The sequence below is a fragment of the Marmota flaviventris genome, chromosome 3, assembly GCF_047511675.1.
Source record: "Marmota flaviventris isolate mMarFla1 chromosome 3, mMarFla1.hap1, whole genome shotgun sequence".
Lineage (NCBI taxonomy): Eukaryota > Metazoa > Chordata > Mammalia > Rodentia > Sciuridae > Marmota > Marmota flaviventris.
The window spans coordinates 6,328,813-6,342,030 of record NC_092500.1 but is presented as its reverse complement, the minus strand read 5'-3'; positions in this window follow the sequence as shown (position 1 = coordinate 6,342,030).

Below are 13,218 nucleotides of genomic sequence, written 5' to 3'. Positions count from 1 at the left end.
TTCATGGATGCCCCCAACTCGAGGGCAGCCCTAGAGATCTGCCAGAAGCAGCGAATAGAGGCTTTGCCCACGGGGCGCGCCCCGCGCCCCCCCCCCCCCCCCCCCCCCCCCCCCGTTGGCTCCGTCCTACGCCTGCGCTCCTCCACTCAAGTCCGGCTCCATCCGCGGGCTTAGACTTTGCCTAGATGTGACCCCGGGAGGCCGTGATGCTCCTGCTGGAATGGGCTCATGGTGGGTGAGTGTGGGTACAGGGGAGGGCATGCGGGTACTGGCACGGAAAGGAAGGGTGCTCCCTGGGTCCTGCTGCCGACTCCACACGGCGAGAAGCTCCTGGACCCACTGACATCTGCCCAGAGGGAGACAAAGGAGGCAGAGAGGAGAGGAGAGGTTGCTCACCACATACCAGAACAGCAGAGTGGCACCACTCCCCCAAAACCCACCAGACATGGAGGGTCGCGGAGGAATCCATGCGCTGACAGTGCACGGCTTGCGGTCCGCAGGGCGAACTTTGAACCCAGCCCTGCCACTCATTGACTGACTCTGGCAGGGCGCAGGGCACTTCCCGTCCCTCTGGAGCCTGTCAACAGGGATGTTTACACCTGCTGCCTCCCAAGGAAGAGGGCTCAGGGGATGAGGCTCATGGAAGGCCCCGCTCAGCGCTGGCAGCTGGCACCAAGGGGGCTGAGACTGCACTGAGACCCCCTCTAAGGAGACCAAAGCCTGCTCATCAAGTGCCCGCTCAGCCCCCTCCTGGCCTCTGGGGCATCCCCTGGGACCTCCATTTACAGACCTGCCCATCCTTTTCCAGGGCTTCTGCTCGCTCCCTTTCCCACTCGCTGCTAATGCAGCCAAGTCAGCCTCACAAAAGCGCACACACAGACAGAGCAAAACAAAAATTAAAAACTCCACCCCACACACACTGCGAAAAGCCCTTCACCACAGGAGACCAGACAGGGCAAAAACCTCACTGATGAGCTCAAGCAAATCGATAAGCAACACAGGAAGACCCCAGGTTCTCAGACCACTGACCTACAAATGCCATTTCTAGGAAATGGTGAGAACACTCACCCGCAGCCCCAGGAATCGCACATGGGCACAGGCCCCCTGTGGAGCCAGCTGGCTGGAGGCACAGCTGTTGTAGAATTCATTCAGATCACAGACTAGCAGGTGAATTCCTTTCCAGGAAAAGTACATGCATAAATTCAATGAAGTGTTTAAAAAGCCAAATATTTATTGAAAAAACTAAATATCAAAGGCAATCCATCAAATAAATATGATGTAACAAGATGTAAGAATTGAAAAATACAAAAATGACAGGTGAGAAACGCTCAGGAAATTATCCTATTAAAACAACTGTAAGACAAGATATTCAAATATGGAAAAGGGTGTTTTTTAAAATTCTGGCAAGGGCTGGGGTTATGGTTTAGCAGTAGAGCACTCACCTAGCAAGTGCGAGGCCCTGGGTTCAATCCTCAGCACCACATAAAAATAAATAAATAAAATAAAGATATTGAGTCCAACTACAACTAAAAAACAAATATATATAAAAAAAAAAACCTGGCAAAAAAGGAGCAATTTTAACAATAGTTAGCTCCAAATGATGCAAATGTGGAATTTTTCCTCCCTACTTTGTTCAGTTAATTCATTCAAGCAACATTTAGTGAGCACCTACTAGGTACCAGCCTGAGCACTTGGACACCAGGATTTGGACAAGGTCCCTTCCCTCCAGAAGCTTCCTTCCTCCTTGGAGGTGAGGAGGGGAAGATCCAAGTGAGAGGAACAAAATGCAGGGTAATCAGCAGGAGTTGTGAGCACATTTAGGAAGTACCTGAGAGGGAGGCGGTGGGGAGACTGGGGTGGAGTGTGTTCCAGAGCTTGGGAGGTGCGCTGCTGGTGAAGTCATCTACCTGCTGCCATCCTCCATGCTGGGACCTTGGAGGTCTGGATGGCCAGGGGTGTTTAGGAGTTGCTGGCTGGGGCTGGTGAGGTGGATCATAATCTCCTGATGTTCCACACAAGCCACCTCTAGTGGTTCTGTGAACCCTGTCACTCACCAGCCCTGACCCAACCCACAAGGGGAAAACTCCTATTAGCCTAGACAGCTGCAGAGAGCAACTGGTACAAGGAAGCAAAACACATTTTTTTAAGAGAAGAATCTGCACTTCAGAGGTTGTCTTCTAATGCTGGGCTGTCCTAGCAGCCGTGCAGACACACACCTGGGGCACAAGGAGGACACCTGGGAGAAGGACAGCTCCCCTCTCCCCTTGTTTCCTGTTGTTTTGTTCTTTGCTTTGAGGACTTTCCTTTCGGGGATTTCAGCTGTGGAAGCACAGGGTGGAAGTCAGGGGTAGGGACCCCCATCATGTTTGAAGAGCTGGGGGTGGGGGGCAGCACGGTGGGTAGAAGTCCTGGCCCACTCTTGGCCCTGCTCTGTGTCCCTGGGCAGGGTGGCTTCCTCGTTCTTTGGAAGGTGGCAAAGCAGAAACCCTTCAGCGGCTGGAGGAGAGAACAGGAAGGCCTGAGGTACAGGCCAGGTGCTGGGGCATTTGATGAATGAGAGGATAAATGGTTCTCAGTGACCCCAAAGGGAGGGCAGGGAACAGTGAACCACTCAGAGTTGGGGGGAGGGGAGGGCAAAAGGGCCGTGTCAGTGGGTGCAGGGGACGCGCTCTTTAACCCTCTCAGAGCCAAAGACTCAGCTGAATCTGCCAAGGAGGTGGAAACTTCTACCCGCGAGTGACAGAAAAGGAAGCCGAGGCATGGAGGTCCAGCCCAGCGGCGAGGCGGCGCCGACCCGGGGACCGGATCTTCCAGCGCAGCTCGTCCCAGCCCACCAGGGCTCCGCTGGGACCTCGGTGTTCCCAGCTGGAGACGTGGAGGGGCGAGCGGACGCCCGGAGGGCCTCTGCGGATGCCTAGGAGGGGGCTCCGCGGCTTTCCGGGGTCCCAGCCCTTACCCGGGCGGTTCCTCCACCCGGAGGGTCCTCCCCGCGCACGTCCCGAGCCTCTGCATCCCAGGGCGGGCGCCGCCGCCGTCCCCGCAGCTCTCCCCGCAGCCGGCCGCTCCCTCGGCCTCCGGCGGTCGCACCCCGCCGCGGCCTCCCCAGACCACTCGGCCTCCCCAGACCACTCGGCACCCCCGACCCGGCGCGCCCAAGGTCGCAGAGCAGGGCGGAGTGAGCGGCTCCAGACGGGGCTCCGTGCCCCGGGCGCCCCATCCCTCGGCGGAACTGGCTGGGCGAGGGCTCCCGGGGGCTGCTACCTTCTCCGCTCGCCACCAGGGCTCGCGGTCCCGCCGCGGCGCTCAACTTCGGGCGCAGTTGGGTGAAGGAGGTGGCCGGGACCTCCACGCCGGGTGTCTGCGCGCACAAACGTCGCCTCTAGAACAGGTGGCCAGGGCGGCCGCCAAGCCCTCCCGCGCCTCGCAGCCACCCCGGCCCGGACCAAGCCCGGGACCCCGCCCGCTGGCCCCTCGTACCTCCGGCTCCCGCGGAGGCGAGCAGCCCACACCGGCCCCAGAGGCTGCTCGGGGCAGTGCCGGGAACCCCGCGGGCGCCAGCGCCGCCCCGCCCCCGGCCCTGGGCGGGGTCAGCGCCGCCCCGCCCCGCCCGGCAGTCGGGTGCCCAGCTGCAGGGTCGGTTCACGCCCGCGGCCGGCTCCGGGCCAGCACCTCCTTCCCGCTCCTTAGGGTCGGGCCTGCGCCCAACAGGTACGGAGCCAACCTAAGAGTTTATAACCCCTTTCCCCATTTAACAGACGGGAGGCCTGAGGCTCAGAGCGTTCAGTAACTTGAATGTCCCGCAGTCCGAGAGCAGCATCACCGTGGGAGCCCAGGTCTGTCAACCTGACACCACCGCCCAGAATCCATCACCCCCCACTCCAGGTGAAACTGATTAGAAAGTTAGGTCAGGCTGATCCCATTGTGCTCAGACAGCTCACCCTGCCCTGGGATTGGCCCCCTTCCTGTAAGAACCCACTCGCACAGAAGCTGGCACCCCCACCCACTTGCACCCTGACCACAACGTCTTTAAACTATGGAGCTGTCTGAGTAGATACTAGAAGTGTGAATTCTAAAAATGTTCTGTTAGTTGGTACTTTCCGCTTTATGACTTATGGTTGTACGTGCCTCTCCCACCCCTTCTTGGTTGGATTTCTGTGTTGAATGGCCCCTCCACCTGCATTCAGTGTCTTGGGCTGCAGAACTGTCTGCTTTCTGCTCCCCTGGCCCTGACCAGAAGAAATCCTTTGTCTTTTCTTCAAAAAGACCCAGAGTTTTATTTGGAATTTTAGGATTGGGCCTTAACAAAACGGGGAGTGGGGGTGGGGGAAGGGACTTCATCCCAGTGTTTCACTGATTTTCAGCTATTTTCTCGAAAGCTCTTCTCCCCTCTTGCTTCCTCCTGGGTTCGATGCGCAATCCTGTGGTCTTTACTTCCTCCCCGCCCAGCCTCTCCCAGGCAGCTGAGAAAATGGAAACAACCCATTGCAGCTGTGAGAGCTGGCACACAGTAAGTGCCCACTAAATGCGCTTTGACAATCCCACCAGCTCCCACCCCCACCTCTGAGTGGCACCCACTCCCCCTCCCTCCTGAGACCAGGCAGACATCTCCAGGCCTCTGGCCCTGATGGCCCTTTGCATTGTTGGTCCAATCCTCAAGTCAATGTTTCTGCCCCTCTCCCCTCTCCCTGAATCCTTCCCATCCAGGCGCTGTGGTTAAACACCGATGAATGTCCCGCAGTCCATGAGCAGCATCACGGTGGGAACCCAGGTCTGTCAGCCTGACACCACCGCCCAGAATCCATCACCCCCCACCCCAGGCGAAACTGTTATGGGCTGATTAGAAAGTTAGGTCAGGCTGATCCCATTGTGTCAAATCCCAATTTGACATTGATCCCATTGTCAAACAGGAAAACTAATCTCCCCTTATTACCCCTCCCCGTGCTCAGGAACTGGTGCCTCCCTTTTCTCCTTCCCATGTGGCTGACCAAGAAGGGCCAGGAAGGAGGGCCAGGTGTGGTGGTGCATGCCTGTCATCCGGGCGACTGGTAAGGGTGAGGCAGGAGGATCGTGAGTTCAAGGCTAGCCTCTATAATTTAGTGAGGCCCTAAACAGCTTCTGGAGATCCTGTCTCAAAATAGAAAATAAAGGGGGCTGCAGATGTGGCCCAGTGGTTGAGCACCCCTGGGTTTAATCCTTGGTACTAAAAAAAAAAAAAAAAGAGGTCCTCAAAGAATTGACCACAACTCTCCTCCCATTCTCCCTGAAAACTCCCCCAGTGGCTCTTGTCTCCCTCCCCATCCACAAAACTGCATTCTGTTTTATTATTATTAAAATTCTATTTTGTAGTTGTAGATGGACAGCATGCCTGTATTTTACTTATTCATTTTTATTCAGTACTAAGGATTGAACCCAGGGCCTCCCCCTTGCTCTGCCACTGAGCCCCAGGCACAGCCCTCAACTGCATTCTTGAGCTGTTGTCTGTGTTCCCGAATCCAATGCCTGAGCCTCAGGCCTTCTCCTACTGGGCCCTCCAGACGTGTTTGTCACAGCCTACCCCCTCCGTTTGCAGCGCTTCCTCTTGGCTTCCTGGACACCTCACCTGCCCAGTACTTCTTCATCCTTCCTGGTCACCTCCCCATCCTCATGGCTGGCTCCCCTCCCAACCTCTAAAGGCTGTGAGGGCCCATGCTCTGCTCTTGATCTTCTGTCCCCTTAAAGCTCTTTATCCTGATGGTGTCACCAGTCCTGTGGCTTTGAAGACTATCTGCTCTTGTCTGAATGACTGTCCCCTACCACCACCCACACACCCACTGAATTCATATGACAGTACTGGGAGGTGGTTCTGGGATGGGGCCTGAGGAATGGGATTACAGCCTTTATAAAAGAGATCTGAGGCTGCCTTGGTGGCACTCGCCTGCAACCCCAGAGACTCCACTTGGAAGGATGAGGCAGGAGGATCACAAGTTCAAGGCCAGTCTGGGCAATTTAGCAAGACTCTGTCTCAAAATAAAAATTTTTAATGGGCTGGGGATGTAAAGGTAGAGTGCCCCTGGTACTAAAAATAAATAAATAAGCCTGAGATCCCTTCCTCCTCCACTCTGTGAGGACACAGCTAGATGCCATCTATGAGAGAGCAGGTCCTCCCCAGACTGGATCTCTGATGTGTTGACCTTAGACTTCTAAGCTTCCAGAACTGTGGAGGATGAATCTCTGTTATTTATAAGCCACCCAATCTGTGTTATCTTGTTCCAGTAGCTGGAGAGGACAAAGACATCACCTACTGCTGACAATCTCCACTGTTTTCCTCTTGCAAACTGAACACGCTTTCCATGTCTCTTACGCACTCCTTGTCCTGCTGGTCCCCTGCCCTAGAACATGAGCTATTAGGGCAGAGGGTGCTCTTGTCTTGTTCATGACTGTTTCCCTTCCTAGAGTAGTGCGATGCCAGGGCAGTTAATTCTGCAAACAGAATAAAGGATCTTGGACCCTTTTATCTCTTATAAAAAGATCTCTCTCTCTCTTTCTTCTGGGATGGAACCCAAGCCCTCACTCACGCTAGGCATATGCTCTACTGCTGTGGGAGATCCCCAGCCACATGTAAAATCCTTAATGATTTTTCTTTTTTTAATATCGTTTTGTAGGTGTAGATGGACAGCATGCCTTTGTTTTGTTTACTTACTTTTATGTGGTGCTGAGGATCGAACCCAGCGCCTCGCACATGCTAGGTGAGCGCTCTGCTGCTGAGCCACCACCCAGCCCCTTAATGATTTTTCTTTACATTGGCTTTTTTATTCCAATAACTGTATTTTCAAAGGAAACTGTGTACTGTTACCTGAAAAGGAACCCCCGTTGTCACTAAGAAGAAAGAGCCACAGGAAGTGAAACCCCTGTACAAAGCTCACCAGCCCCCAGGTGTCAGGGTGGAGGCCTCCTCCCCTGGGGAGTCAGAAAGAGCTGGGGAGCCAGGCCAGCCAGCTCCTAGCAGAGACTTGCCCTGGGCACAAGCAGTGAGGAGGAAGAGCCTAGGAACCAGTGGCCTCTGGAGCCTCTGAGGCAAGCCACCTCCCAGCAGCCAGTCCTTCCCACAGCCCTCTCGGGCACTCCCACTTTATAGCCTGACAGCCGGAGCCAGGAGGGGAACTGCCCAGAGTCAGAGAGCAAGTAAAAGGTGAGGAGACCAGAACTGAAGTTTGACCCCAAGGTCCCAGCAGCCTGAGGCCAGATCCCTTCCGGTTTGAGCTGGCCTCACAGTTGGGGAGCAGGGAGGGTGGAGGGGACCCTCTGGGCCTGTGTCCATCTGTAGACTGTTGCCCAGGTCACGGCCTGGCCCAGGCTGCCCTGGACTCTCCTCACACCCTGAGCACCCTTTTTGCCCACTGCCCCATCGGCTGCCATCCCAGTGCCCACGCAGGTCCCCTTGGTCCCCAGGAGGACTTTGAGAGGAAGGGAAGGTGGACCTCAGGGCTGGATCTCAGAATGGCCCTGAGACCATCATGAAAGAAGGGGAGGCTGCGTGGGCTCAAGTGGTCTGTCTCCGTGGCGTGGTGGGTGGGCGATCGCTTACGTTCTCTAACCCTCTGTGCCTCCCTCTTGTTGGTAAACCAGAGCTAGGAAAGCACAGGGCCATCTGTGCTCGGTCCACCCACAGTGAAGGATGGAGGAAGTACTGGTGGTGACCCGGATGGGGCAGGCTCGGGAGGTGGGCATGGCCTCCCCTGAAGGCCCTCAGCTAGGCCCCCAACACTTGCATCTGCAGGGCTGTCCTGGGGGAAGCACGTTCTCTGCAGACCCACAGAATCTGAGTTCCAAAAGCAGATCTAAGACCCACATGAGAAAGAAACTCCTGACCATTGGCATGGGCAGAAGTCACTTGGATGCAGCTCAGAGAGGTCACTTGCCAGGGGCAGAGCACTTGCCTTACATTATAAGGCCCTGGGTTCATCTGAAAACAGACAAACAGACCAAAAAAAAAAAAAAAAGTGTCTTTCCATCAAATTCAGGCTATCTCCACTGGGTATTTCCTAGGCTCTTGAGCAGGGGTCAGAAGGCAGATTGCAACATCCTTACCTCAGTTGGCAGGGCAGGGGACTCCGTCTCTAGCCTCTGTCTTCGGTTCCCTTCCCTTCCCTTCCCTTCCCCAAAGGATATTTTATGTTTCTTATTTTGAGATAGGGTCTCATTCATTTGCTGAGGGTCTTGCTAAGTTGCTGAGGCTGGCCTTGAATTTGCAATCCTCCTGCCTTAGCCTCCTGTGTCGCTGGATTCCAGGTGTGTGCCACCAGGCCCAGCGATGGTAAACATTTAAAAGGAAGGGAGTTTTGTTTAAAACAGTAGATTGGGGGCTGGGGATGTAGCTCAGTGGTAGAGCATTTGCCTAGCATGTGGGAGGCCCTGGGGTTGATCCCCAACATTGCAAAAGAAAAGATTAATTACAGTAATTCCTTCTCATTTGAATGAACTAATTCTGTGAAAAGCTGTATCTCTAATGATAAAGGAAAATTAATGTGAAGCATTAAAAATGTTGTAATATAAAGAGATAAACATTTGAATTTTTATTGAGCTTAACAGACTGGGACATGTTGGTCTGTGCGTTCTTTTTTATGATGGGGAACAAAGAGATGTTTTGCTTTCTCTGTGTAAACCAAGAGAATAGACGGGGCTGGTGGCTGGAACTCTAGACAGAAACTGGACCACAGAACAGCAGCACAGGCTCACGGCACCGCTGGCCACATGATGGCCAGAGGAAGAGGCGCCTTTCAGTGTGAGCACAGTCACCCCCGATTGTGAAGGACAAGAATTCAAGAGAAGGTTAAAAAAATGAGTAACTAGCCACGTGTTACCCCAGAAGGGACAAGCTCTGTTTCCAGCCGCGGACCAAGGGTCACACATCCAACCAGAGACCTCAGGTCAACTTGGAAGACATAGGAGGACAGGGAAGTCCATCAAGGAAGTGAAGGACCCAGACCTCGGCCCTAGTCACAGATTCATCCCAACCAAGAGGACGCAATCTTCCCAGCCTGCCCCGCCTGCTGGTCCTCTGCCCTAGACCACCCTGGCCCACTGCTCTGACCCTAACTTCTCAGTAGGACTTCACAGTTTTCATATCCGAGTAATTCTCACATAAATGTAGGGTGCCTTTTTTTTTTTTTTTGGTACCAGGGATTGAACTCAGGGGCACTCGACCACTGAGCCACACCCCCAGCCCTGTTTTGTATTTTATTTAGAGACAGGGTCTCACTGAAGTGCTTAGCACCTCACGGTTGCTGAGGCTGGCTTTGAGATCCTCCTATCTCAGCCTCCCAAGCTGCTGGAATGACAGGCATGTGCCACCTTGCCGGCTATTTGAGTCTCCTGAAGGGTGGGTCACTAGGGCCATGCAGGCAGGAGGGCACAGGGTGGCTCAGAGGCACTCCTGGCTCCTTCCCTGGGCTGTCAGAGTTGGATTTTACTTCATTCACATTCCCTGTTGAAATGGCCAGTGTTCTCTGGAACCAATAGCATTACATAATTATAAGAGGATTGATTGCAATGACTCATGCCATCAGAGGCTGGGAGGTCCCACAACGGCCATCTGCAGGCTGGAGAGCCAGGGAACAGTTGCTCAGTCCAAGAGCCTGGAAGCCTCAGAACAAGAGAGATTAATGCTGCAGCCCCAGCTGGAGACGGAAAGGCTGGGAGCCCCTGGAGAGTCGCCTGTGCAGTCCACTTGGCAGGGCTGAAGAAGCTGGCGTCTGACCGTCAGTCCTACCATCATCAGTCCTACGGACAGAGGCGCAGCCAAAGACCCACCCACTGCATGCGCTGGTGGCTTCCTCGTCCCGCCTTGTTTCTCGCCCCCCACCCCACACCTATTGCATGGTGCTGACCACATTCAGGGCCGGTCTCCCCGCCCAGGTGACTGTCCCAGATGCCAAAGTTCTCTGGAAACACCCTCATAGACACACCTAGAGTGTGTTTTACTAATTTCCTCGGTGTCTCCATCCAATCAATTGACAACCAAGATTCACTAGCAAACCTGCTATCGAGCCGGGGTTGGTGGTGCACGCCTGTAATCCCAATGGCTCCAGAGGCTGAGGCAGGAGGATCGGGAGTTCAGAGCCAGCCGCAGCAAAAGCGAGGTGCTTAGTAACTCAGTGAGACCCTGTCTCTAAATAAAATTCTATATAGTGCCCCTGAGTTCAATCCCTGGTACAAAACAAACAAACCTCTCAGTCCATGATGATGCAGATGAACACAAGGTGCAGAGACACAGGCTGAGCCCAGGAGGCTGGGCCCTCCATCCATTAGGTGCAGGAGCTAACCTAGCCACAAGAGCCGGGCCTGCGCCTCTTGCAACTCATGCGTGGTGACGTGGTGTTAGTGGCATGAAGCTGGCCGTGTGGGGAATATTACACCCCAGAGATCAGCAAATGCTTCTTCCGGGTGAGTCCAGCTTCTCTGCATCTCACTGGCCTGGGAGACCAGGGCAGGCTCTGGGGAGATGGATCTAAGCTGGGCCTGCCCGGGGGGACTGCTGTGGACAGGTGGGCCTTCACCTGGAAGGTTTTCTGGCTGCCTGAGCCCCACAGGAGAGAGCAGAGGTCTGTGCTAGAAAGGGAGCACGCCGCTTTGGGGGAGCAGAAGAGGGTGCAGAGGTTGGCCGGCCCTGGCTGGGAGGTGGAGGTCTGCGAGCCGGTGAAGACGTGAACAAGGGAGCCCCCGGGGGTGGCTGAGGGACCTGGGAGGAAGAAGAGGGTGGCTGTGGGTGGACTCTCAGCTCAGGCTCCAAAAAACTGGGTGGGGCTGTTGCTAAGGGCAGGGAAGCGTCTGGAAGGGAGCAGAAAATTCTGGCCTGGGCACTTGGAGGCTGGCACTGGAGAGAGGGGCCTGGGCTGGGCAGTGAGTTGAATGAAGGGGGCGTGAGGTATTCAAGTTGGACACTTGGGTTTGTTGAGGCATTTACGGGACATGCAGGTGGAGGCCAAAAGCAAGCCACACGGGGGCTGGAATTCTCAGGTCAGACCTGGCTGGCGTCACACTAGTGCAGGTCATCGGTTTATAGTAAGGGACACAGGGACAGAGCCTAGGGCACCAGGGCAGTTGTCAGGTGTGAACCCCGGGGGGGCTCTCTTGAGAACTCCAGGCTGCAATGCAAGAGCAGGGAAGTCGTCACCCTTCTCCTAACCAGGAAAAGACCCAATACACGGAGAAACAAGTCTTCCCAGACCATTTAGTGATGGAGGCCGCAGGAAAGACCACTGGCCAAGAAAGGGGACAGAGAGGGGGGCGCTTGACCTGCACTTGCGGAGGCTGAAGGGTTAAAGGCCCAGGCCCCCACTCCTGTGCACTTGACCTCAAGACCCCCCCCCCCCCTTCTCACTGTAAAGAAACCCTTTGAGCTGTGGACAGGGGGAAGGAAAGCCCAGCATTGTGAAATGTTTGGAGTGTCCAGTCCTGGCCCCTGTAACAAAGGGCAGGCCTTGAGGGAGAGCACTTTACAAAAGCCTTTTCTGGCCTGGGGAGGGGAGACAGCCAGCTCCAGCCCCCTCCAGCCTTCCTGTCTCCACGAAGGGGAGGGGAAAAGGGCAGAAACTCTGAAGGTCACAGCCCAGGGACTCTGCAGTCACAAAAGCAGCTGGAGATTTAATCAAGATTGTAGAACACATATCCCCAGGGATTTCTCAGACAGAAAGCACCAAGCCCAGATGGGTTCACAGGTGAACTCTACCCAATGCTGTATGTGTGTGTTGGGGGGTAGGGTAGGGGGGTGGGGTGGGTTCTGGGCACCTAACCACCCAGCCACATTCCCAGCCTCTGCCTTTTTTTTTTTTTTGGTGGTGTTGGGGATTGAACCCAGGGCCTTGTGCATGCAAGGCAAGCACTCTACTAACTGAGCTATATCCCCAGCCCTGCCCCTAGCCCCCTTTTTATTTTTTACTTGGAGACAGGGTCTCATTAAATTGCTTAGGACTTTGCTAAATAAATTACTGGCTGGCCTCCAACTTGCAATCCTCCTGCCTCAACCTCCCGAGTTGCTGGGATTACAGGTACCACTGCACAGGCTTTTTTAAAAACAGACTAAAGAGATTGCATCCAGGGCTTCACACATGCTAGACAAGTGCTCTACAACTGAGTTACACCCCCAGCCTCTATTTCACACTTTCCCCCAGTACTAGGGGTTGAACCCAGGGTGCTTTACCACTGAGCTACACCCCCAGACCTTTTAGTATTTTTTATTTTGACAGAGTCTTGCTGAATTGCTGAGGCTAGTCTAGAACTTGGGGTTCTCCTGTCTCTGTCTCCCCAGTCGCTGGGATTACAGACACACACCACCCCCACACCTGGCTCTATGTCACTCTCTTGTGATCTGAATTGTGTCCTTCCAAAATTCCTGTGATGAAGGTGTGAATTCCAGTGCCTCCGCATGGAACTGAGTTTGCCTTTAAAGAGGTGACCCAGGACAAGAGATTCAGAATGTGGGTGTCTCTCCTGTGACTAAGCAAACTGGCCTGTGGTGCAGAGGGGATGGCAGGTGACCTCTGGGAACCGCAGGCTTCCATCCTGCCACTTCAAAGAATCCAGTTTTTCCAATAATCAGTAAGCTTGGGAGAGCATCCTAAGCAAGAGATGCACAAGACGAGACGCAGCTCCAGCCTACATCGGGGTCTCAGCCTGGGGGACCCGAATAGAGGATCTGTTGCCGGAAGCTCAGTCCTTGTCCCCGTCGCCCATCCAATAACAAGGACACAGTTTTGAGAAAAAGGAAAAAGTAGTGAAAAACCAGCCTCCACCTCAGAGCAAAGCCTGTTCAAGGAAGGGACATGACCTTTGTCCTTGGAAAGACCCAAAGAGCACTCCTAGGCACATTCCCACCCTGCTAAGATGTTTATCTACAAATAACAGGAGAGATCTGCTGCATCAGGTGTCCCTGACTCAGTCAGGCCAGGTGGGGACCCATAGTAACCCCCTAGCAGCCACCAATCAGCATGAGACAGGGAAATACCTGGGACGCCAGATGACCCTCCCAGTAGTTTATGGTGTTGGGAAACCATGTAGTTCAGCATGAACACCCCTCTTGGCTTAAACCAATCAGTTCAAATGAATCCCCCTCTTGAACCAATCACCCCTCCCCAATCATCCCACCAGTGAATGTGCTAATCATGTTTTATGATTTTCCCGCGGTGTGTGATGATTTGCTAAAAGATGCTATGATGTATGTGGGGGTCCCTGCCTTCCCCA